At 39.8% G+C, this 23,504-nt stretch overlaps 1 protein-coding gene across 10 annotated transcripts in view; it reads left to right on the forward strand.

The window, feature by feature from the left end:
• TJP1 (tight junction protein 1) overlaps nt 1–23,504 on the forward strand; it is a 227,886-nt gene that overhangs the window by 78,883 nt on the left and 125,499 nt on the right. The window contains exon 1 of one of the 10 annotated variants that reach the window (XM_076004824.1): nt 16,996–18,724. The exons of the other annotated variants lie outside the window; for them this stretch is intronic. The gene's annotated coding sequence lies outside the window, so the exon portion shown is untranslated. Of the gene's footprint in view, nt 1–16,995; nt 18,725–23,504 lie in introns of those variants that run through there. 10 annotated transcript variants of the gene reach the window in all.

A 23,504-nucleotide genomic window follows, 5' to 3' on the forward strand; every position in this document is an offset into this window, starting at 1 on the left:
GACCCTTTGCTGGTGGGGAAACTGTGTTAATGAAGGGCTCACTGGGTCTCTTTAGTCAGTGCTCTTGGGAATCTAAGGTTAGCTTGGGCTGATGGCTGATTTGAGGATGGAGATGTGTAGTCGGACTTCTCAGCATCCAGCACAGCAACACATTCATTTGAAATTGTGTTTGATGCTGTCTCTGGATTTAATGTTATAAGATGTCACAAAAATAAGAAAATTTTCAAATTTTGAAACCAGCCTACTAAGGCTGAACCCAATAATTAAAAAAAAAAAAACCTTGATAATCTTGGTTACATCTGTAAGACTGTTTGCAAATAAATATCCTTGAATGCTTTGCTTTCTCTAGCACAGAAAATGTTTTAGGACTGGTGTATATAGGTAGTGTTAGGGACTAGGCCACTCTCAAAAATATTGTCATAGTTTTATTATCCAGAAACACTTTTTAAAACTTAATTTCTTCGAGTATCTGGGAATTACTGATAAATATCCACAAAGCTTTCTGAATAGAAGAGAAAAGTATATGTCCAATGCGTAGGTTAAATTTGAATGTACTGTTATATAACAGGTGATGAACATTAATTGGATAAAGCCTTAATAGATGTGATCCTGTCTCTTTCAGTTAACATTATCCTAGATTAGCAGACAAGGAAACTAGGCATAAAGAGTAAATTACTTGTCAAGGTTGAACGGTGAGACTGGCAGTATTTGAACTCACGTAATGAGTCTAAACTTCACCTCCTTACCTACCACACTGGACTGTCTCCAAAGGGCACTTCAGTAGCAAAGGAAACAATGAACAGAGTAAAAAGGCAACCTACAGAATGGGAAACCATATTTGCAAACCGCATATCTGATAAGGGGTTAATTTCCAAAATATGTAAGGAACCCTTACAACTCAATAGCAAAAATACAAATAACCCAATTAAAAAATGGGCAAAAGACTTGAACAGACATTTCTCCAAAGGAGACATACAAATGGCCAATAGGTGGTATATGAAAAGGTGCTCAACATGACTAATTGTCCGCGAAATGCAAATCTAAACCACAATGGAATATCACCTCACACCTATTAGGAAGGCTGTAATTAAAAAAAAAAAAAGGAAAAAGATAAGTGTTGGCAAGGATGTGGAGAAAAGAGAACCTTTATACACTGTTAGTGGAAGCATACAATGGTGCAGCAGTTATGGAAAACAATATGGAGGTTCCTCAAAAAATAAATCTACATATGACCTAGCAATCCCACTTCTAGGTATATATCCACAAGAAGTGAAATCAAGATCTTGTAGAGATATTTGCACTGTGTTCATTGCAGCATTATTCACAATAGCCAAGATATCGAAACAACCCAACTGTCTGTCGACAGATGAATGGATAAAGAAAATATATTACATACATACAATGGAATATTATTCGGCTAAAATACGAAGGAAATCCTGCGATTTGTGACAACACAGATGAACCTGGAGACTATTATGCTAAGTGAAATAAGCCAGTCACAGAAGGACGAATACTGCATGATTCCACTTATTCGAGATATCCATGAATATTGTCAATCTCATAGAAGCAGAGAATACAGTAGTGGTTGCCAGGGGCTCCCTATGGGGGATATAGGGAGCTGCTGTTCAAGGGGTATAAAAGTTTCATTTAGGCAAGTTCTAGAGAACTGTGAACAACATAGTGCCTATATATATATATATATAACAACATAGTGCCATATAACACTATGGTATTGCACACTTCAAAATCTGTTGAGGGTAGATCTTAACACAAACACACACAAAAAAACTCTAAAAGCAAAGGGACATAAGGAAACTTTGGGAGGTGTTGGATGTGTCTATTACTTTGTAGTGATGGTATCATGGATGTTTGCATATGTCCAAGCTTATCAAATTGTACACATTAAACATGTGCAGCTCTTTGTATACCAATTATACCTCAATTAAATTGTTTAAATTAAAAAAAAAAAAGAGAAACAAAGGATGCACCAGACTGGGGACAAGGATGTTTATTGTTATTACAGCTTTGTTTTTAGAGAACAACAACAAAAACCATTAAATGTACAAACACAGAGAAATAGTTGAATAAATTGTTGAAATAAATTGTACCAAGAAAGAAACTGAAGATATGGTAGAAGAGGAAAGCAATAAATATTATATAGTAAAAGCTTTTTTATTTTTGAAATTAATTTTATTCTAATGAGAATTATTTTTTTACGATGATACTCGACATATTTCAGAATAGCTAACACAGTTAAAATATTCTTCATTGCCATTCTGATACATTTATTTAATCTTATAAATTGGTCTAAACCATATGCGGAAGAGCATGCATCTGATGCCACAGTTCTGTCACAGCAGTGTCGGGGGTTCAGAGGAGCGTGACTGATGGTGGTGACCACAGAGTTGCTGTTGCTGGGGTAGCTGTTTCCTAGAATCCTTGGACTTAACTCTAAGCCACTGTACGAGTTGACCTGACTAATCGTCAGTGTAGCCTTAGAAATATAGACCTAAGACAATCTTCAAAGAAGAAAAAAAGGCCATTTGAGGATGTAGCTCTTGGGTCTTGGCTCTGGGGAGGCCCCTGGGCAGGGAGCCCTGGAGGCAGCTGGAGGGAAGCAGGAGGCGGCTCTGCACACTGGTGTTGAAAACCAACTCAGGGGAGCAAGCGAACAAACCTGAGGCTTGTCATCAGGCTCTCCCAGCTTCAAGACTGCGTGTTGCCTTTCTTAAGCATTGCTTCCCCACTGAAACTGTGTTTGATACTCTCTTTAACCTATTTTGAGCACTTGGATGTGAATGTAGGGAACAGAGGGGAGCTGGAGGAGGCATGAGCATTAATTAATGTGCAAGTCGCCTTTTCTCCCATTCTCACCCCAGGCCAGCCCCTCCTCCCACAGGGGTTTCCCTTGTTGGTCCAGGCAGAATGGGAAACAGATACGTATAAAGGGAAGTCATTTTTCATTTCAGCTGTTTACATGCATGATTGGAAATGATGCAGAGCTACGGAACTCTAAAATTGTAAAGACACCTTTCAAAGAATGCTTCCAGGCTTCTAGAGACTTTTTGTTTATTTGCAGATTTCTATTCTAAGAATAGATTATTGTCATATACTGAACTGTGGGCTGTTTTTCTAAAATAAGATTATATATCAGAATGATCTGACTTATAAAAATGAAGTACTTATTTGAGAAGATATCAGCTTCTTCTAAGGAATTCATAATGGCTTTGGGGAGAGTCCAGAGGCAACTCATTGAGATCAAGTCAGTTTAGGTTACACTTGATTAGTCACAACCAGCTTAAAAAAAAACCTGTACTTTACTTTTGGGAAAAATAGGCAAATTTTAAGTATTAAAAAGTCAGACAAAATATTTGTTTTTAAGAGAAATTATCTTCCATTGTATGTCTTGGAGTCCAATGTTAGGGTTAATCTTCTAAATTCTTTTGCATCTGTTAATTGCTTTACGTAAAATTATAAGAACAATGAATTTTAATTAATGTAATATCCTGAATTAGTTAACATTAGGTGTAGAATGCTGCCTTATCAGAGCAGATGTAAACTTGACCTGTTAAACAGAAAATTTTGACAAAAGTGAGGAGAAACTGAGTTTTAACCCCAAGTTTAAATTAACTTAAATACTTGCATTTTTTGAGCATTTTGGTTATGTGAAGCTTCACCATATTTTCATAAATGTTTGTTGTAAGCACATGGGAGGTGGTAAACCTGTCACAGGAAAAGATCTGGGACAGTTTCAGGTTCCAGACAAGAGTGCTGGTTCTTTAGGTTTGTATTCACTGAACTGCTGGCATTTCATTGGCCTCCAGTTTTTTAGAGGAAAGGAGGGTTGCAGCCGTCCGTGTGGTTTTTACTCATTTGAATATTCTCAGCTGTGCATGTACTGGGAGAAACTGTTCTCTGTGAACCGAGATCCCCTGCAGACCCATCTTTCATCATGTAGAGCAAAACTGCCCAATAGAACATTCCGTGCTGTTCGGTATGGCTGCCACTAGCTACACGAGACTATACTTCACTTGAAATGTGCCTTTTGTGTGTCTGAAAAACAGAATTTTTAATTTTATGTAATTTTAATTTAAGTAGCCCCATGTGGCTAGCGGCTACCATATTGGACAGGGCAGGTATAGAGTTTTGATTTAAGTAACAACTACATTTGGTCATTGGAGATGCCACCCCACAGGGAGGGTGGTGATAACTTTCCTCCTAAAGTTAGGGAGAACCAAAACCGACAACCTGCATTTGGGGAGAATTTATGGACTTGAACGTGGCATCTCCAGGAGAAGTTAGTTCTCAAACTCTTGCACAAATGATCTGCTTAGGTATTCATATAGCAGGTAGAAAAGAGGACTCAGGTGTGTTAAATAAGGCTGGCTGTAGTTTTCAATCGTGACAGGGTATTTTAGTAAAATAAATCTATGAAAACAAAGTCAAAAATCACTCTTTAAAAACCATCCAGGTATTGGTTGAAAAGTAAAGACTAGAGGTTTGTCTTCCACCTCATCGGCAGATGGTCACGGTGCCTTTTAAGGCTGCACTCTAAAAGGACAGAGTAGAAGGGTTTGCTTGAAGTCCCCAGTGAGCTGCCAGACTTGGATTTCAAACTCCATATAGGCACTGCTAGGTGACTGAAGGCTGTGGACGTGTGGAGAGTAGGCCTGCATTTAAAATAAGAAATCCTTATGTAGTCGATCTCATCCTTCAGGCAAGCCAGTTCCCTGCTTACTAGCCCAGCCACAGGTAGATATTCAAGACATGCTACGGTCCAATGAGGAAGAGAATGAAAATCTAACACCCTTTAGAACCTTTTTTTCATTGGTATTTTTTGTTTCTTGTAATTATTAGCTCTGTATTTACCCTGAGGGTCCTACTTTTTGTATGTGCATGTCAAAGTCAATTAAGCAACACTTTTTATGTAACTTTTGTCTGTTTACCTATGTCATTAGAAGTATCAACTGTATTAGTGGTTGTAACATTGATGCGGCTATGCATTAAGTAGTGATGTTTCAAAGCTATTCTTTATTAAATAGGGAATTAGCCCTTTTTGTCCCAAAAGCTCAAGATGAAGGTTTTAAACAAATAAAAATTAAAAATTCTAAATTTGTTTAAAGTGATGGTTTTGCTCATTTTTACTTAGAAGTTCATTAGCATGGGTTTTGAGGGACTAGCCACTCTTAGTTCATTGTAATGCCATTTTGTCAGCCCAGAGAACATAGACAACAACTTGCTGAGGTTTCTTCTATTTCATAATGGGGTGGATTCCTTTTTAACCCAGGGCATTGTCTCTGACTGCTGTCTGCTGTGGGCTCGTGTCACACGGTTGATGATGCCAATCCTGATCATGTCGTCCAACTGAGACGTGTTGTTTGTGAGGCTTGCCCCCTCCCTCGATGCTGTGGGGACCGAGTTCCAGTGAGCCGAGTGCCTGATCGACTCCGACAGCCCACAGTGGGGACCGTGCAGCGCCCCGCAACCCATCCCTGATGCGCTCCCTTGCTGTCACCCTGCAGGCATTCTCCCCGCACCCTGGCACCCTCCTCTGAGCGAGGAAGCCACTACACAGGCCCCACACTGCCCTAGAACAGACACTCGTTTTATTAATGTGACTATACCCCGCTTACTGTTACTTGGTGTGATGGTGGTGACAGCCATAAATGGGAAACCTGAAAAAGAACATGGAATAGGCAACCAAGAAACTCCCCGTGGGCGGTACATTTTGGAGAAGAGGAGGAGGAGGCAGAAGAGAAGGAAACTGCTTTTCTTTCTGTCCCTTTGTTTTCTTTTAATTTAGATTTTTGAGCCTATTGGGCAAGAGCTATATCTAATGCTGTACTTTGTGCACTAACATATTCTTCTCGGCAAAATGTAAAATAGTGATCTGAAGTTCCATTTATATAAGGATTTCTAGATTTTTTTTTTTTTTTTTTGGAGACAGAGTCTCACTTTGTTGTCCTGTCTAGATTGAGTGCTGTGGCATCAGCCTAGCTCACAGCAACCTCAACAAACTCCTGGGCTCAAGCAATCCTCCTGCCTCAGCCTCCTGAGTAGCTGGGACTACAGGGATGCGCCACCATGCCCGGCTAATTTTTTCTATATATATTAGTTGTCCAATTAATTTCTTGCTATTTGTAGTAGAGATGGGGTCTCGCTCTTGCTCAGGCTGGTTTCGAACTCCTGACCTTGAGCAATCCGCCCGCCTCGGCCTCCCAGAGAGCTAGGATTACAGGCGTGAGCCACTGCGCCTGGCCCGGATTTCTAGATTTATCTGGAGAGAAATACCTGTTTGTGTTGAAATGGTAATGAAAAAGGGTACATCCTCCAGAAAATCCCCAAAGTCCCATGCCTTGTCTGAGCACAAGAGGACTCTACTCATACCCTGGCTGAAAGAACAGGAGAACCTGTGTTTGACGTCTACCCGATGAGAGTGTTAACACAGGAAACTGAAAGAGATTATCAACTATAGGGAAAATTGCCTTGATCATAGGAGAGTAGTCCTCCATGTTTTCTTAACATTTCTGAGTTGTTTCAAAAGAGAAACTGACTCGTCACAAGAAACGGTGTGCTCTTGCACACAGAGACACAGAGATGTGGTGGCGGGGCTTGCTGCCCGCATGCAGGGAGTGTGAGCTCCTGCAGCAGGACCTTGTTGGTTCTCAGGACCTGGGTTAGATTTGGGGAACAACTGATATCCAAAATTAATATTTTTAAACTTGAAAGACAGAGGAAATCTCTCATAAGTGTTTAGTGTATTTGGCAAAATGCGTACAGCAAGTTGGCCTATTTACTAAGAAATTCTTTTGCCAAACAAACATCAAAAGAAATGCTTAGAGCTGCTTGAAGCTCCCGGCACTCACTGTGCTCTCTGGGGGCAGAGTTTGTCCTTCACCCACAGCAGGCCCTTGTGAGTGTGCTTGCTGAATGAACGCATGTGCCTGTGCAGTTTTCCTCTACCAGTTTTCATCTGTGAAATCCCATTCATCCTGCAAGACCCATTTCAAATGCAGCTTTGCATCTCGAAAACGACTTTCTGTGGAAATGGCTGGTGTGCGTGTGTGTTTGTTCCAGCCTCCTGTCCGCTCTTGGAGGCAGGGACCTGGCCTTGCTCCCATGTCTCAGGAATGCTGAGCCCCCAGCGAAGGTAATACCTTGCAGAGTGAAAAGAGGGCATTTGAGATCCCCTAGGAGACTTGCTCAGAGTAGACGTGCTGCATGACCCTGGGCTGGTGACTGGACCTTTCTGTGCTGTGGCATCTCCAAAGAGGGGACACCAAGCCCTCAGTGCAGGGCCATGACAACACTGAAGTAGGTTTGTATACAGGGGCCTAGTGCAGGCTTTGCATGCAGCAGATATTTATTATATACTAGCTCCTAGTTCTTGCTCACTGTTTCTCCATCTTTAAGTCTCATACCTAGAACTTATGCCACCACTGAGGATCATAGAACCATTTTTTTCTTCCAGATGAAGAAATAGTCTCAAGACAGTTCTCAAGATACCAAGTCTCAAAGAGATCAAGTGCCCTAGCTAAGGCCCTTGGCGTGTTAGGGATGAGATGTCTATGGAACAAAGTCTATCGCAAAGGACCAGCTTTCTCCTGCATCTGAAATACATTTTTGTTACACTGTCCTTGAACTGTGTTTTGTTTCAGTCTGTGTCTTCACCTTTGTTTTAAATTTGAATTTGAATTCAAGGCTCTTCATAATCATCTCTGATTGAAGTACAGTAAGATGTAAATCTAGGGAAAGTAAGGTTGCCACACAATCTAGCACAATTAATTCAACATTTATGCTCACAACATAAACAACTCTCTAACTCTAGAGCATTCTGGAGTTTGTAAGAGAAATAGCACGCAGGGCTGTTATCACTTAGTCCCTCAGCTGACAGCCTCCTGAGCCCTCCTGTGGTCACCATGGTGCTCTTCCTTCTCCCCCAGCTGACCCCGTGTAACCACCTGGCCTTCCTTCTGACAGCCATGTGCTGTATGTTCAGACCTGCTCCCCTTCAAACCACTCCAGAAAATGTAGAAGCATTTCTAAGGGTTTCATTCGAAGAAGAGGTATAAGATCTCCATAATTGTTTATTAATATTTTTTGTTTACATTTCTCATGTCTTATAGCAAGATATCTGTTTTAATGCTTTTTCAAAGCTTGGCTAGCCAGTGGTTCCATTCTTTATTGCTTTATGAGAAACATTGTGGACTGTCACTCTCTCTCTCGGTCTCTCATGGGGTTGCAGTCCGATGGTGTTGGGCTGGACTCCGAGAAGGTTCTGCAGGGCTGTACGACCAGGATGGCTTCCTCACGCACAGGTTGGGGCTTCACCTGGGGGGGGGCTGGGCCAGCCGGGCTGTCTCCCTTGAGACCAGCACACGCTTTCTTGTAAGAAGGCCCCTCCGGACATTTGGGTTTCTCCCACAGCAAGCCTCCCGAGGGGCTCCGGTAGCAGCTGCAAGGCTTCTTATGAGCAAGTCTCAGAAGTCCAGTCTTTGCTTCTACTACGTTCAGGGGGAGGGGGCCACACGGGGGCGAATATCTGAAGGTTTTGCCCGTGGGGACACGGTGGGCATGGTGGTGGTGGGGATATCATTTTTAGAGATTAGCTACCACAGCCAGAAAAACGGACTATGTACATTTTCACATTTTATACTTCTTTAGCATTTATTAAACTTCTCATTTTACTAGGATGCTCACAATCTTTGCGGTCTCTGTCTTGTGATCTCGTTTTGTGTTTTGTGTACGTTTGTAGAACTGTATGGGAAATAACCCAAAAATTGGTTAAGTGAGCCTTGAGTTGCTGACAGAGGCCTCTGTTACCAGCTCCAAATGAGTGTTCAGTGTCTCCTTTAGAGGAGTATCTTTCCTTTCCTTTGTCCAGCAAAAACACAGCACAGTATTCAGAGTTGGCCTCTGGGAAATGCCTTCTCCCCGCTTCTCAAGCTAGCGTGGAGGAGGTGGCTGGAGGAGGGAAGCCCTCGGTACTCTGGGGCTGGCCAAGAGTTCTCTGGTGACCTTGGGCCAGTTATCACACATGCCTGGCCTTGGTTTCCTCTCTTTGTCTGAACCTATCATTCAATAAACTTGTTAGCTTTATTAATATCCCTTGTCCTTCTTTACCCTTCTCTTTGCATTTGCCCTTCGTTTAAAATGTTTCTCTCTAGTCCTCGAGCAGGTGTAAGAGATCAGCTTCTGTTTTGCAGCAGGCTCTTGGGAGCACAGGATGTTTTACTGAGGCCAGATCGTTAGTCTTCCTAACATCCCTGCAGGGACAGTTCTCCTGACAGGAATTGATAAGGGCACGTTATGTAAAATCTGGAGGGCAAGGCTTTCCCTTTTAGGTCAACACTCAGCCGCAAGCTAAAAAGGCTAATCAACAGAAGCATTTTCTGTGTTCATTCCAGAGAATTTCCCAGGGGCACAATAAATCTAGCCTGCCTGTTTACAGGAACATTGTTATTTAACAAGCTAGTTTCCAAGCTGAGGAGTTTTTGGTTTCATCAAATTTAACCCAACCTGCTAAATTCCTGAGATTCATTATTGTCTATTGATGCCGCTGTATGTATTACAAGAGACTTTTGCATACTTACTATAAAGAGTTTCTACATTCAAGACTAACCTTAAGTGTATTAGAAAGCTATCCTAAATCCTTTTATCTCCTTCTCTTCTATTTTAACCTTTCACCTATGTTCCCCTCCTGTCTCTAAGCTGGCCACTAGTACTTCCAGTTAGCTGGTTTATCTCAGTTACACATTCGTTCACTCATTCATTCATTCTTTTAACTAATGTCGTTTTGAGCACCTGCTCTGGGCTATATAAATATTATATTAGAAAGATGAAAGGGTGTGATCCTGTCTTCAAGGTGCTGGAGTAATGAGGAGTCATACATACGTCAGCAAGTGGCGAACGGTACAAGACCATGAGCTTCATAATGATGCAATGTCTGTGATGCGCCTATTTGAATTGGCTTCGAAGGGATCACTGGTCACCTGAACAGTCACATTGTGGGATGTGAGGTTTGACTTTGACTATAATATGAATGATGAACCAGGGATAACACTGTTTCTTCTGGAACATTGACCTTAGATTGTGGGAGTGTAGGGTAAATTCTTTGTGGCTCAGGGATTGCTGAGATACATGTTTTCTAAATTTCGATGATAAGTGTTGCCAGATCTCCCAGAAATGTTACATCTAATACACACTCCCTTCAACAGTACCTCCATCAGTCTTTTCCCAGGCCCTCCCCAGAGTTTTGCCAATGTAATGGGTAAAATAAACAGTATCCCTCCAAATTAAGGAAGTCAGCCCTCTTTGTATTACTGTGTTGCAAATATTTTTCCTGTTTGCTGTTTGAGTTTGATTGTTGTATCCTGCATAGAAAGAGACCATCCCCCTTTGAATTCAGTCACATATTCACTCTTCACCCCACACTTACTCTTATAGCTTTATCTTTACATTTAGAAAATTTGATCCATCTGAAATTAATTTTGGTATAAGGAATGAGATAGGAATCTGGCTTTATTTATTTTTTTCCAGATAGCTACCTTGTTGCATTCAACACATTTATTGAGTAATCTCTTGTCTTGAAATGTTGCCTTTATAGTAATATAATATACCTTTATTGTATACCCTTATAGTAAATTAAATTCCCTTACATATTTTTAATTCTTTATGGTAATCCATTTATCTGTCTTGTGTATTTCTTCTCCAATTCCAAACTGTTTTAGTATGTGAATCTTTATTATCTGCTAGGGCTAGTTTCTACTCTTTACTCTTCTTTTTAGATTTTGCCTGTGGTAAAAACCTTTCTTTTCAAAGTTTTTGCAAACTTTGTTAGCAGCAGCAAAATCTTTCTCTGTGTCCCCAGAACAAACCTGTAAAGAAAATTTGAAAAAACTTAAGTTTGGGCTGTTTTGCTTAGGGTGTTCATTTTCTCAAGAACTACTAGGAACCCAATGTCAGTCATCATCTAGCCGTTTCATTGTCTTGATTTATTTTTTCTTTTACTTTCTTCCTTTCCATAAGTGTTTATTTTTTTTTCTTTTAACAGTTTTTCAGCAGATACATAAGTGTTTATTGTATGTTGTTATGTGCTGGACGCTGTGCTTGGCTTGGGGATTGATGGGAGAGTCGGATGTTCCTGATTCATTTATATCACAGCGAGCTTTGCCTTGGCCTGCAGGACTCTTGGTACCATACAGATATGCATGGACCAGTATTGGAGCCCCCATATAGATCTTATATGAAGCCACGAAGCCAAAAAAGGGAAGGAAGCCTCCAGAGCTCTATTTCTGTATTTTATCCTAAGCGTTTCCACAACCACTGGGAGGAATTAGCAACCTCCTAACTGACCAGTTATTTTTAATGCCTGGAAAATTACAGAGAGGGAATTAGGGGATATTACTCTAATCCTTTGCTGATTCTTCTTTAACATGTTTTTAAAAACAATTTTTTTACACTCTGAGACAATCTTCAAGGGAATATACATACCCAAGGAGCCAATGTAAAGAGAGTAGAGAATTATGCAGAAATATTGTCCCCCCCACCACACACATGAGCATACATGGGCCATGTTGGAGCCAGCAAGGCCAGATGTGAAAGTAAGACAGGAGGCCGGTTGCCTTCCTCCAGGGTGCTGCTTTTATGCTTGAATAGACAAGTTTACAGTTTTGCTCTGGTTGCCTTTTGTGATAGTTATGACTTTATCAGAACCATAAATAATTATTTTTTTTCAGTTGATTTCTTGCTCATAAATTTGCCATTTTCTCTTACAATTAAACAATTAAGTTCTCATATTGGCAACAAACAAACAGCATGTCTGGTCTGGGTCTTGCTCAACTTTGATGGGTTGGATTTTCTTCTGTCCAAGAATGTTCCAGCTTCAGTCAGAAATTGCTTTTTCCACCTTTTACATTGTATATAGTGCATAATGTATCTTATTCATCTGAAAAAAATGTGATCCTAGTTCAATGGATTCTGCAGAACACAGAGAACACAGAAGCAACTAGAAGCACAGGTCTTTGAGCACCCACATGAATGAAACTGGAACTGAGGGATGATTCGGTTAGATTGAATCTGAGTGTCCTTCTTTCCTTGAGTGCTCACGGCACTTGACGGTGGCTCTTGTGGGTCCTTGTGTACCTGAGGCCACCCTGCTGTCTTCCTGGTTGTCCCAGGTTGTGGCAGCCCCTGGAAGGAGCCTGTGGTTCTCCTTCCACAGCAGAAAGCCTCTTCATTTTTTATTAAATATACCTTACCCCTTCAGTTAATTGGTTGTTATGAAAGGCAAATTATATTTTCAATGTATCAAAAACACTGGAATGCTTTCCAGACATTCCAGGGTATTATTTTCTGGTGTGACATTTGACTTACATAAAAGCAGCCTGTTTTTTCCTGCATAAATATACACTAAGGGCAGCTTTTGTGATACGGTAAATAAGAACCCACACAAATTCCACAGGACATACTGTGTGGGGAGTTCACATAATAAAATGAAGAATGTTGCCTATTTGTTTTCCAATCAGTGTGGAGTTTTCATCCCTCCCTGCATCTGCCAAAGCCATGTTCAAATACGGAAATGATGTATTTAACCATACTGATGAAAAAATGGACACTTTCTCTTCATAAACAAAACACATCTTTTATTGCAGCGGTCCTTTATATTGCAGTAAAGATGAAGGCAAGCTCTAAATATAGTTAGTGACTTAAGCTAATGCTGAATTTGTGAGGAAAAATGTGTTGAAATTTGGGTGGGTGTTGCCAGAAGGAACAGGAATGTGGGGGGCAGGACCAGGTGATGTGGGGTAAAGTCATGCCAGACATAAACGCACATTTTGAAGAGAAGATTTAACAGAGAATTAATACGCTGCTATTTTTGAAAAGGAGAAGGTGTCAGATCACTGAAAGAAAAAGAAAAAATGTTTAAAGCTGTATTTACATCAAAGTTTATGTCAGTTTGTGTCAGCTCTGTTTCCTTTCTTCCAAGTGCCCATGATGAAAGTATGCCTTTGAGATTGTTAATTGCAGATTTATTTCTGTCTCATTACAATCAAGGGCAGAAAGCTCTTAAATAGCCTGTGTCCCCAGTTCTTGGCGCAGTCCTTGGTGATTTGAATTTCTTTGAAAAAGACTGGGTATATGTTTCTCTTAAACACTCCACTTCTATTTCTTTAGCTTTTCTGCTTGTCTAACTCACTTCCTCACTTTTCCACATTTACCCCTCTTTATATGAGTTGTTTCTCCAGCCAGCTTTTAATGGACCTGATTTGGTGGACCTGAGGGCCAGATCCATGTATTGCTTGTTGTTCGTCATAATGTTCAGCTCAGCCCTTGCATGTGGAGGTTGCTTGAGCATAAACATCTTTGCTAACCCTTCTTGCTGCCAGGGCTCCTCAGGATAGATATTAGTGCTTTTCTGGATGTACGAGAGAGGGTTTCAGATGTTTTATTATTTATGCACACTAACTCAATCCACTTATTTGTCAAAATAATTTTTATAAATAAAGGCAAAGGATGGGCCTTCCTACCCAGTGAATAGAGGTAGCCCTTCTCCTAAAAATGCTCATGTTCTAACTGCCCCCATGGTTTTACAGATATGGCAGCTTTTCTTCCACGTACAAGTCACTCTGAAGTTAAAACAAGCAGCCTTTGATTTTGAGAAGACTATTATTTTGAGGTTGCAGCAGACCTGGCAGGGTAAAACTTTCAATAAGAGGGAGTGCAATAAACAGTACAGAGTTTACATTAACAATCATTAGCTTCATTCCCTGTGCTCTTAGGTGTTTTAATCCATGCTCTTTGTTAGTTTCTTCATGGCATTTGCTACTATCAGTAACTGCTGAAAGAGTATTTCTTATCCTATCAGAGGGATTGGTGTTGATTGGTGTAGCTAAAACCAAGAAAAACAGCCTATTTTTGTCCTTGAATGGTTTCCTGGTCTTGTTACAGATTGCCTTATCCTGTTAAAGTTCACTTGTAGATTTCCAACTCAAGCAAATTATGAAGATTTTGGCTCACAGGAGCTTTCATGGTTCTTGAAACTTTGGATCACGAGTTGGAGGGGTCCTGCTTGTGTGTCACTCCTAGAGAAGGAGAAAAAGAGGTTATTTTAAGCTTTCTGAATTTAGCTTAATGTCTGTCTTTTATTATCTAACTTTTGTTTTAATTTTAGAAAAGCGTTTTGCAAACAGAAAGATAGGTGTTTGTAAATCAAAAAAAAAAAGAAGAAGAAGAAAGAAAAGAAATAGTAAATAGCATACAAATGTTCACCACGCAGTACCCAGTAAAGCCAAGAAAAAAGCATGCCAACTATAAAGGATTTGTAGGAGAGAAAGCACCCTTGCATAGCTAACTGATAAAAAATATGGGGATAGTGATAAGAAAGGCAGGAACTGGAAAACACAACACTGGTACCACAGAAACGTTCTTGAAACCCTTAGAGGTCAGCTTCCAGGTTCCTCCCTCTACTGCCTTTACTCCTCTTAGCTGGATAAGAGCCCTTTGGAATTGTACCTGGCGCAGAAGCCTATGGGTAACTAGAGCTGGAAGGAGCAAATAGCTAACAGTGCTGACAGTAGGAAACCTATACAATTCTCAGTAATAACCACCTCCCGAGGGCCAGGAACCTTGTTAAGCTCTTGTATTACTAAACTAAATGAGATGCACAGTCCCTCTCCTTAAGGAGCTTACATTTTTGAATAAAGACTTGGGTGAATGAAGTTCAAAACAAAACAAAATATTATATTGGAACTAGGGGGCATCTTTGTAATCCTGAGAGGTACAAATCTTTTGGGAGATGCCAATTTAAGACAGAAGTAATACCGTATCATCAGTTAGCACTGGCATCCTCAAACAACTTTGGGAAAGTTGAAGCCTGTGGTTTATAAGAATCTTTGCCATCCCAGAGAACTGGAAAGTCTATTTTCCAAAGCTTCAACCGGAAAGCAAATACAGCTCATGAGACTTTTAAAAAGACTATGTATTTTTATTATTGCCTTAAGAGGCCATGAGCCAGGAGTGCAAGCTGTTCAGAGCAGCAAGTTCAGCAAAAGCTTTATCATCTTCCTGAGGGCTGGGGTGTGGGTTAGGCACACTGTAGTCCAGAGATTAACTTTGCCCTGTTTTCTCCACCACCAAAGAGTAGTCACTGCCAGCCCATTTTTTAAAATTATCCTGAGAGTACATGTTCTCTTCTCTCTCTCCATCACCTCCTCCTTAATTTAGGCAAGATTGCAACCTGAAATGCTTACCAGGGCCAGGCTGGTAATATAAATGGGTGCCCCTGTCTTGGCAAGCCTAAGGAGGGAATGTTGGGGTTGTGACACCCCAGATAGACCTTGCCTCTGCCTCCTTCCCAAGCAGGTATGCAAGCTAAGGATGTTTAAAAACAATCTTCTGCCAGCTGCATCTGACAACTGGTTGTGGTCCGAGGACTCTTAGGCTCGCCGTGGACTGTCGCAAGAATCTCCTAAACCCTTCCTTGAGGCTCCACCTCCTGTGACCCATCAGTCACATTGCCAACAATCACATTTCTAAAGCACAGATCCGGTGGCGTCACTTCCCTGCTGTAAAAACCCGTTGCCTACCTGAGAAGGGCAAACTCAGCCTGATGTTCAGCCTGGCGTACAAGGCCCTCTGCAGTTTGCCTCCAACTTTGCTCCAACCTTGTCTTTGATCACTCCCCTACCTTTTTTGCCACTTAAGATCTTGCCACACTTATGCTTCCCAGGACATTCCTCCCTGGTGAATCTTAGCATAAAATACCAGGCAGTTTCTTACTCAGTACCTTCTCTACGATCCCACCCCACTTTGTGTATTTCTGTGATTGGTTCTGAACATCCCATGTTGTAATGTTTGTCTCCCTCACTAGACTTAGAAATTCTGAAGAACAGGAACCAAGTTTTCTGCTTCTCTATATTTTCCTTCATTCCAAACACCGAATAATTTTAACATGACCTCTCTAGGCTTTAATGGTTCTTATCTGTAAAAAGGTGTTAGACTGGAATTCAGTGATTCTTAACTAGAGGTACACATCAAAATCACTTGGAGTTCAACAGATGATGCTGGGAAAACTGTATATCCACATGCAAGAGAATTAAGTTGGGACCCCTGCCTTATACCATATGCAAAAATTAACGCAAAATGGGTCATCAACCTAAATGTAAGGGCTAAAACTGTAAGACTCTAAAATGAAAACACAGGAGTAAATCTTCATGACCTTGGATTAAGGAATGGTTTCTTAAAATATGATACCAAAAGCATAAGTGACACAAGAAAAAATAGATACATTGGACTTCACCCATGTTAAAAATGTTTGTGCTCCAAAGGATATTATTCATAAAGTGAAAAAACAACCCACAGTGTGGGAGAAAATATTTGCAAATCATGTATCTGATAAGGGCCTAACATCCAGAATTTATAAAGAACTCTTCCAAATCAGCAATAAAAGGACAAGCCAATTAAAAAATGGCAAAGGATTTGAATGGACACACCTCCAAAGAAAACATGGAAATGAGTAACAAGCACATGCAAAGATGCTCAGCATCATTAAGCATCAGGGAAATGCAAATCAGAATCACAATACCACTGCGCACCTGCTAGGATGGTTGTAATCAAAAAGATGAATAATAACAAGTGTTGGCAAGAATGTGGAGAAATTGGAACCCTCATGCCTGCTGGTGCGAATATAAAATAGTGCAGCTGCTGTGGAAAATAGTTTGCAGTTCCTCAACAGTTTGCAGTTCTGTGTAAAACAGAGAGTTATCATATGACCCAGCCATTTCATTCCTGGGGGCATATGCCTAAGATGGAAAACATATATCCACACAGAAATGTGTTCATGAATGTTCATAGCAGCATTACAGGCACACCTCAGATACTGCAGGTTCAGTTTCAGGACATCACAATAAAGCAAGTATCACAGTAAAGTAAGTCACAAAGTTTTTGGTTTCCCAGTGCATGTAAATGTTATGTTTACACTATATGTAGTATATTAGGTATACAATAGCATATGTATAAGAAAAACTATGTATATATTAATACCTTAATGAAAAAATATAATACTTTATTGCTAACAAGTGCCAACAGAGTGATCACATGGCTGTTGGAAAAATGGCACTTGCTTGATGCAGTGTTTCCACAAACCTTCAATTTAAAAAACTAAATATCTGTAAAGCACAATAAAGCTAAGTGGAATCAAATGAGGTATGCCTCTATTTCATAATAGTCAAAAAGTGGAAACAACCCAAATGTTCATCAACTGAAAAATGGACAAAATGTGGTACATCTGTATAATACAATATTGTTCAGCCATGAAAAGGCATGAAGTATTGATATATGCTGCAATACAGATGAGTGTTGAAAACATTATGCTAAATGAAAGAATCTAGTCACAGAAGGCCACATACTGTATTATTCTATGTATACAAAATGTTCAGAATGGGTAAATTCATAGAAACAGAAAGTAGATTAGTGGTTGCTTTGGGGAGCAGGCAGTGTAGTGACTACTGATTGGTATGAGGTTCTTTATGGGGACATGAAAATGTAGAATTAGTGGTGGTGATTGCCTGACCCTGAGAATATACTAAAAACCACTGAATTGTACATTATAAAAGGGAGGATTTTGTGGTATATGAATTTAGTTCAATAAAACAGTTATTAAAAAAAAATTTTTTTTTGACAGCTTTTCTAAAATTTGTATGTGGCATCTTCTGTCCTGTTGTGATTCAGATTTAATAGGACTGGGAGGTGAAAAAGGACTGGGGACTTGAAAAACCTTCATGACTTTATAAACAAAGAGTTCTAACTCTTATGGGAAACCTTGAGTTATCCTAGGGCAATTGTGAAGCATCTTCTAGGTTTTTAAGTGTAGCTATGCAAATCTGAGGGTACCTCTGGATTACCTGAGGAGGGAATGGACAGAATGTGTGTCCTATAATTACATCCTGCTGCCTGGAACCAGGAAACAGGAGGGCAGAAAGAGGACGCACAATAACATTTAAACAGTGAAACAGGTGGACTCCCTCCTGAGGTCAGAGTTTGGGTTATGGTCAGGGCTGGGGCAGCAGAATCTATGGGCTCTGATCCCAAGCAATCCACCAGAAACGCTAGGCAGAGGGTGCGCCTTCCTGCCCCATGAATAAAGGCAGCCGAAGTAAGAAGGCAGAGAGGTTGATAGTCAACGTGGAGGTTCCCATCACAGCCCCTGTGGCTTTGAAGCGGGGTCCTCAGAGCCTTCGGGGCTCACAGCAGCACAAGTTGTCCTTTTTCCTGTTCTCCCCTCTTCTGCTGTACATTCTGAGTGTGCTTGGGAGACTTCATTTGACGAAAAAGTCCCAGTTACTAAAGGATCTGAAAATCACAGAGGTGATTCAGGAATTACAGATGAAAGTTCAGTGCCTTCCAGTCAAGTGATACTAACAGCCTCAATGAAGAGAATTCTCTGAGGGGCAAGAAACATTCTCAGGAAGAAGTTGCTTTCGGTTTCAACTCAGAGTTTGTGGAAAACTGCCTGTGATTGAGAGGACAGGCTGAGAAGGTGGCGGAAGCTGGACCCCCATTTACCTCTTCCAGCCCAACCCCCTACCCCTAGTTACCTCCCGAAAACCCAGATGGGTTCTGGTGGATTGCTTGGGGGTCATTGCCCATATGCTCTTTATAATCGGATGATAAACTATCTCTGCTGCCTTGGACTCCTGATTCAGTTTCCCTAAAGCTGTTCTTGGTATGTGACTTTGTTTTATTTTATTCTTCAAAGTAGGCTTGCTCATTATAGAAAATTAGGAAATTTTCTTTTCTTTTCTTTTTTTTTTTTTTTGAGACAGAGTCTCGCTTTGTTGCCCAGGCTAGAGTGAGTGCTGTGGCATCAGCCTAGCTCACAGCAACCTCAAACTCCTGGGCTCAAGCGATCCTCCTGCCTCAGCCTCCCAAGTAGCTGGGACTACAGGCATGCGCCACCATGCCTGGCTGATTTTTTCTATATATATATTAGTTGGCCAATTAATTTATTTCTATTTATAGTAGAGATGGGGTCTCGCTCTTGCTCAGGCTGGTTGCGAACTCCTGAGCTCAAGCCATCCTCCTGCAGCCTCCCAGAGTGCCAGGATTACGGGCGTGAGCCACCACGCCTGGCCGAAAATTAGGAAGTTTTCTACAACAGAAGATACTACCTCTTAGTCTCATTCAAAATTAATAACTTTCAACATTTTGACCCTTCCAGCCTTTTGTTCTATATATAGGTTTAAAATATTTTTGTGTAGCTATGATTAAACTCTATGTAAATATTATGTTTTTTTCCCCACATAACAAAATAATATCCTTTTCCTTGTTATTACAAATAGCATTTTAATGCTTAAGTATCATTAATGTAAGTAATGCCGAGTAAATAATCCAGTCAATCCTGGTTATTGGACATATATCTAAGAGGTTTCTGTTATTATAAATATTATAATTCTTTAGTAGCCATCTGTATCCACGTTGCCTTAAATAGTACCTGGCACATAGTAGGGACTCCCTGTATAATCATGGGATTAATATTTCTACCTGCAGCTACTTCCAGATTCTGAAAGACAGAATTACTGAGTCAAAGAAATGGTACTATCTTTAATATAATAAAGATATTTTATAGTAAGAGAAGAAACCCACAGAGGGTAGTTCAAGGATAATAGAGTGTCTTCCAATCCCCAAAGCAGAAATGCGTCTTGGCCTTGGAAAAAGGTAACTTGGCATGACATCAGTACTGAGTTCTGTATCATTTATGTCTGCCCTTTCTGCATGCATCTTTCATTCTTCTCGTTTGTCTGCAGAAAGGCCCACTCTGCTTCTCTTGTCCATGTGGCAAGAAAAATCATGACCAAAGCCCGAGGGCAGATCCATGTGGTATAAGAGACAGAATGGTTGAGTTGGGAGACTGTCCTGCAGGAATCTAATATATAGGCCTTTTAAGATGTGTAAATGGAAACTTCCTTTTCTTTTTAATAAAACAGTATCCATTCAAGAAGTCTCTTATCTTGGGGAAGTTTGTAATTTTTATATGCTTAAGTCTACCCATCTTTTATAATTTCTTTAATCCACACCATATTTAGAGTGGCTTTCCCCAATCCAAGATTATAGAAATATTATTCTGTAGTTTCTCATAGTACAGTCCTCCCTTGATATCCATGGGGGGTTGTTCTAGGACTCCCCACAGATATCAAAATGCACAGATGCTTAAGTTCCTTATATAAGATGGTGGAAGATTTGCATATGACCTACAAATATCCTCTTGTATACTTTAAATCATCTCTAGATTACTTGTAATACCTAATATAATATAAATGCTATGTGAGTCGTTAGTTATTATACTGCATTGCTTAGGGAACAACGGCAAGCAAAAAAGTCAGTACATATTTGGCACAGATACAACTATTCTGGCTTATTTTTTTTATTTATTTATTTTTTTACTATTTTCAGTCCAATGTTGGTTGAATCCACAGATGCAGAATGCATGGATATGGAGGGCCAGCTGTTCTTTCGTGGCTTTACTTTTTATTTTTAAATTTTTTTTTTCTTCTAGAGACAGAGTCTTGCTCTGTTGCCCAGGCTGAATTGCAGTGACATCATCATAGCTCACCACAGCCTCAAACTCCTGGGCTCAAGTGATCCTTCTGCCTCAGCCTCCCCAGTAGCTAGGATTATAGGCATGCATCACTGTGCCAGGCTAAGTTTTTTTTTTTTCTTTTCTTTTACTTTTTTTTTTTTTTTTTTTTTGAGACAGAGTCTCACTTTGTTGCCCAGGCTAGAGTGAGTGCCGTGACGTCAGCCTGGCTCACAGCAACCTCAATCTCCGGGGCTCATCCGATCCTACTGCCTCAGCCTCCCGAGTAGCTGAGACTACAGGCATGCGTCACCATGCCCGGCTAATTTTTTTGTATATATATTTTTAGTTGGTCAATTAATTTATTTCTATTTTTTTTGGTAGAGACGGGGTCTCGCTCAGGCTGGTTTCGAACTCCTGACCTTGAGCAATCCGCCCGCCTCGGCCTCCCAAAGTGCTAGGATTACAGGCGTGAGCCACCGCGCCCGGCCCTTTTACTTTTTTTGTAGAGACAGGATCTCACTATGTTGCCCAGGCTGGTCTCAAACTTCTGACCTCAGGTGATCCTCCTGCCTCGGCCTTCTAAAGTGCCGGGGTTACAGGCATGAGCCACCATGTCCAGCCCTTTTTAAATCTTTAATCCATCGGAAAGTTATTTCTTGGCATGGTATAAGGTAAGAATATAACTTTATAATTCCAGAACATTTTCATCACCCCAAAAAGACCCTCATGCCCATTAACAGTCACTCCCTATTCTCCTCCCCACCCCAAGTCTCTGGCAACCACCAAGCTGCCTTCTGTCTCCATGGATTTGCCTGTTCTGAACACTTAAATGGAACAGTGCAATGTATGGCCTTTTGTGTCTGTACCTGATTTATTTTGTATCTGATCTAACTTTCATTCAGCATAATGTTTTCAAGGTTCATCCATGTCATATTATCTATCAGTACTTCATTCCTCCCTTTTTTAATTTTTGTTTTTTAAACATGAGGTCTCACTGTGTTGCCCAGGCTGGCCTCGAACTCCTGGGCTCAAGTGATCCTCTCTCCTCAGCCTCCCAAATAGGTGGGACTACAGGTGTGCACCACCATCCCTGGCTTCATTCCTTTTTATGACTGAATAATATTCTATTGTGTGAATATGCTGTATATTATTTATCCATTCATCAATTGATGGACATTTGGTTGTTTCCACTTTTTGGCTCTTATGAAATAATGCTGCTCTGAATTCATGTTTCCATATAAGTTTTTGTATGTATGTATGTTTTCATTTCTCTTGGGGAGATAACTAGGAGTGGTATTGCTGATAACTATGTTGAAAATTTTGAAGAACTGTCAAACCGTTCTCCAAAGCAGCAAAACCATTTCTGTATTCTCACCAGCAATGTATGAGAGTTTCAGTTTCTTTGCATCTTTTTTGTTGATCTTTTGGATTATAGCCATCCTAGTGGGTGTGAAGGGGTATTTCGAGGTTTTGATTTGTGTTTTCCTAATGACTAATGCTATTGAGCATCATTTCATGGGCTTAATGGCCATTTGTATAACTTCTTTGGAGAAATGTCTATTCAAATACTTTGCCAATTTTTAAATCGGGTTATCTTTTTATTTGAATTATAAGGTTTCTTTATTTGCTCTTTTTCAATATCCTTTCTTCTGTTTTCTCTTGTGGGATCTTAGTGTTTGTCCTTTTCACTCTAAGTAAACTTACTAGATATTGCAGATATTAATCCTGTTTCTATTTTGTTCATTTCATTTGCCTTTTAAATTTTTTAGCCTCTATCAATTTGATATAGTAATATTTATCCATCTTTTTCTTTTTTGGTTCGTTCCATTGCATTTAAAAGTCCTTCTCTCCCTCCTCCCCACCCCTACCTCCAAATCTGGTCAGTTTTCTTTTCTATATCCTCCTGGTTTATTTGTTGTTTAATTTTAAACATTTAACTCTTTTAGTTAATTTGTAGTTTATTTTCATATATGGTGTGATATAAAGATCTGATTGTTTCCCTGCCCCCAGCGCACTCAACTGCTAGTCCATTATCCTTACAAAGTTTATTGATTTAATAGTCCTTTTCCTGTTGCTGGCTTTGCCATACATTAAATTCTCTTATGTGATGAGGTTTATTTCTCTGTTACTTATTCTGCTTCTTTTTGCTGTGTTCTTCCTTATGTTTTACTAATTGTGCCTTTATATCATTTAGTATCATTAAAATATTTAGTAGATCTTGTCATCATCATGCCCAATAGTTTATAAATCTTTTCTTTCTCACTAGATTTTTTAAAAAAATTCATTGATATATAATAGTTGTATATATTTTAGGGGTAAATGTGATATTTTGGTATGTGTATATAATGTATAATGATCAAATCAAGGTAGTTGGGATATCTATCACCTCAAATGTTTATATTTGTGTTGGGATCTCACTAGATTTTTGTACCAGTTATACTTTGGAGTCATTTGACTAAATTCCCTCAAAAAATATATTTAGGATTTTTTTTGCATTGTGTCCAGCCTATCAGCAATCTGGAGACTGACTTGTATTTTATAGTATTCAGTGTTCCACCTGACAACTTATATAAATATGTCCCACTTATTCAAGTCTTCTTGAAGATATAAAAACTTAATAATAAAATATTTTGATTTTTTTTTGGTTTTTTTATACAGGTGGGTGTATAGTTGCTTAAAGTTACTCCTTGAAACTATGTTTCATATTTTTTATTACTTTTATGAATGGAGTATGTTTATCCATTATATTTTAAACTAGTGAACTAGTGTTTCTGGTATATAGTAGAGGTATCAATTTAATTTATATTCACTAACTTTATGCCCATTCTTTACAGAATGCTTATCAATTAAAGAAATTTTTATTTTATTTTTTTGGTGGTACTGCTTCCTTTTGAACAGAATTAAGAATTAGTTATTGCTAAATTTT

The sequence above is a fragment of the Microcebus murinus genome, chromosome 7 (assembly GCF_040939455.1).
Source record: "Microcebus murinus isolate Inina chromosome 7, M.murinus_Inina_mat1.0, whole genome shotgun sequence".
In the NCBI taxonomy this organism is placed as follows: domain Eukaryota; kingdom Metazoa; phylum Chordata; class Mammalia; order Primates; family Cheirogaleidae; genus Microcebus; species Microcebus murinus.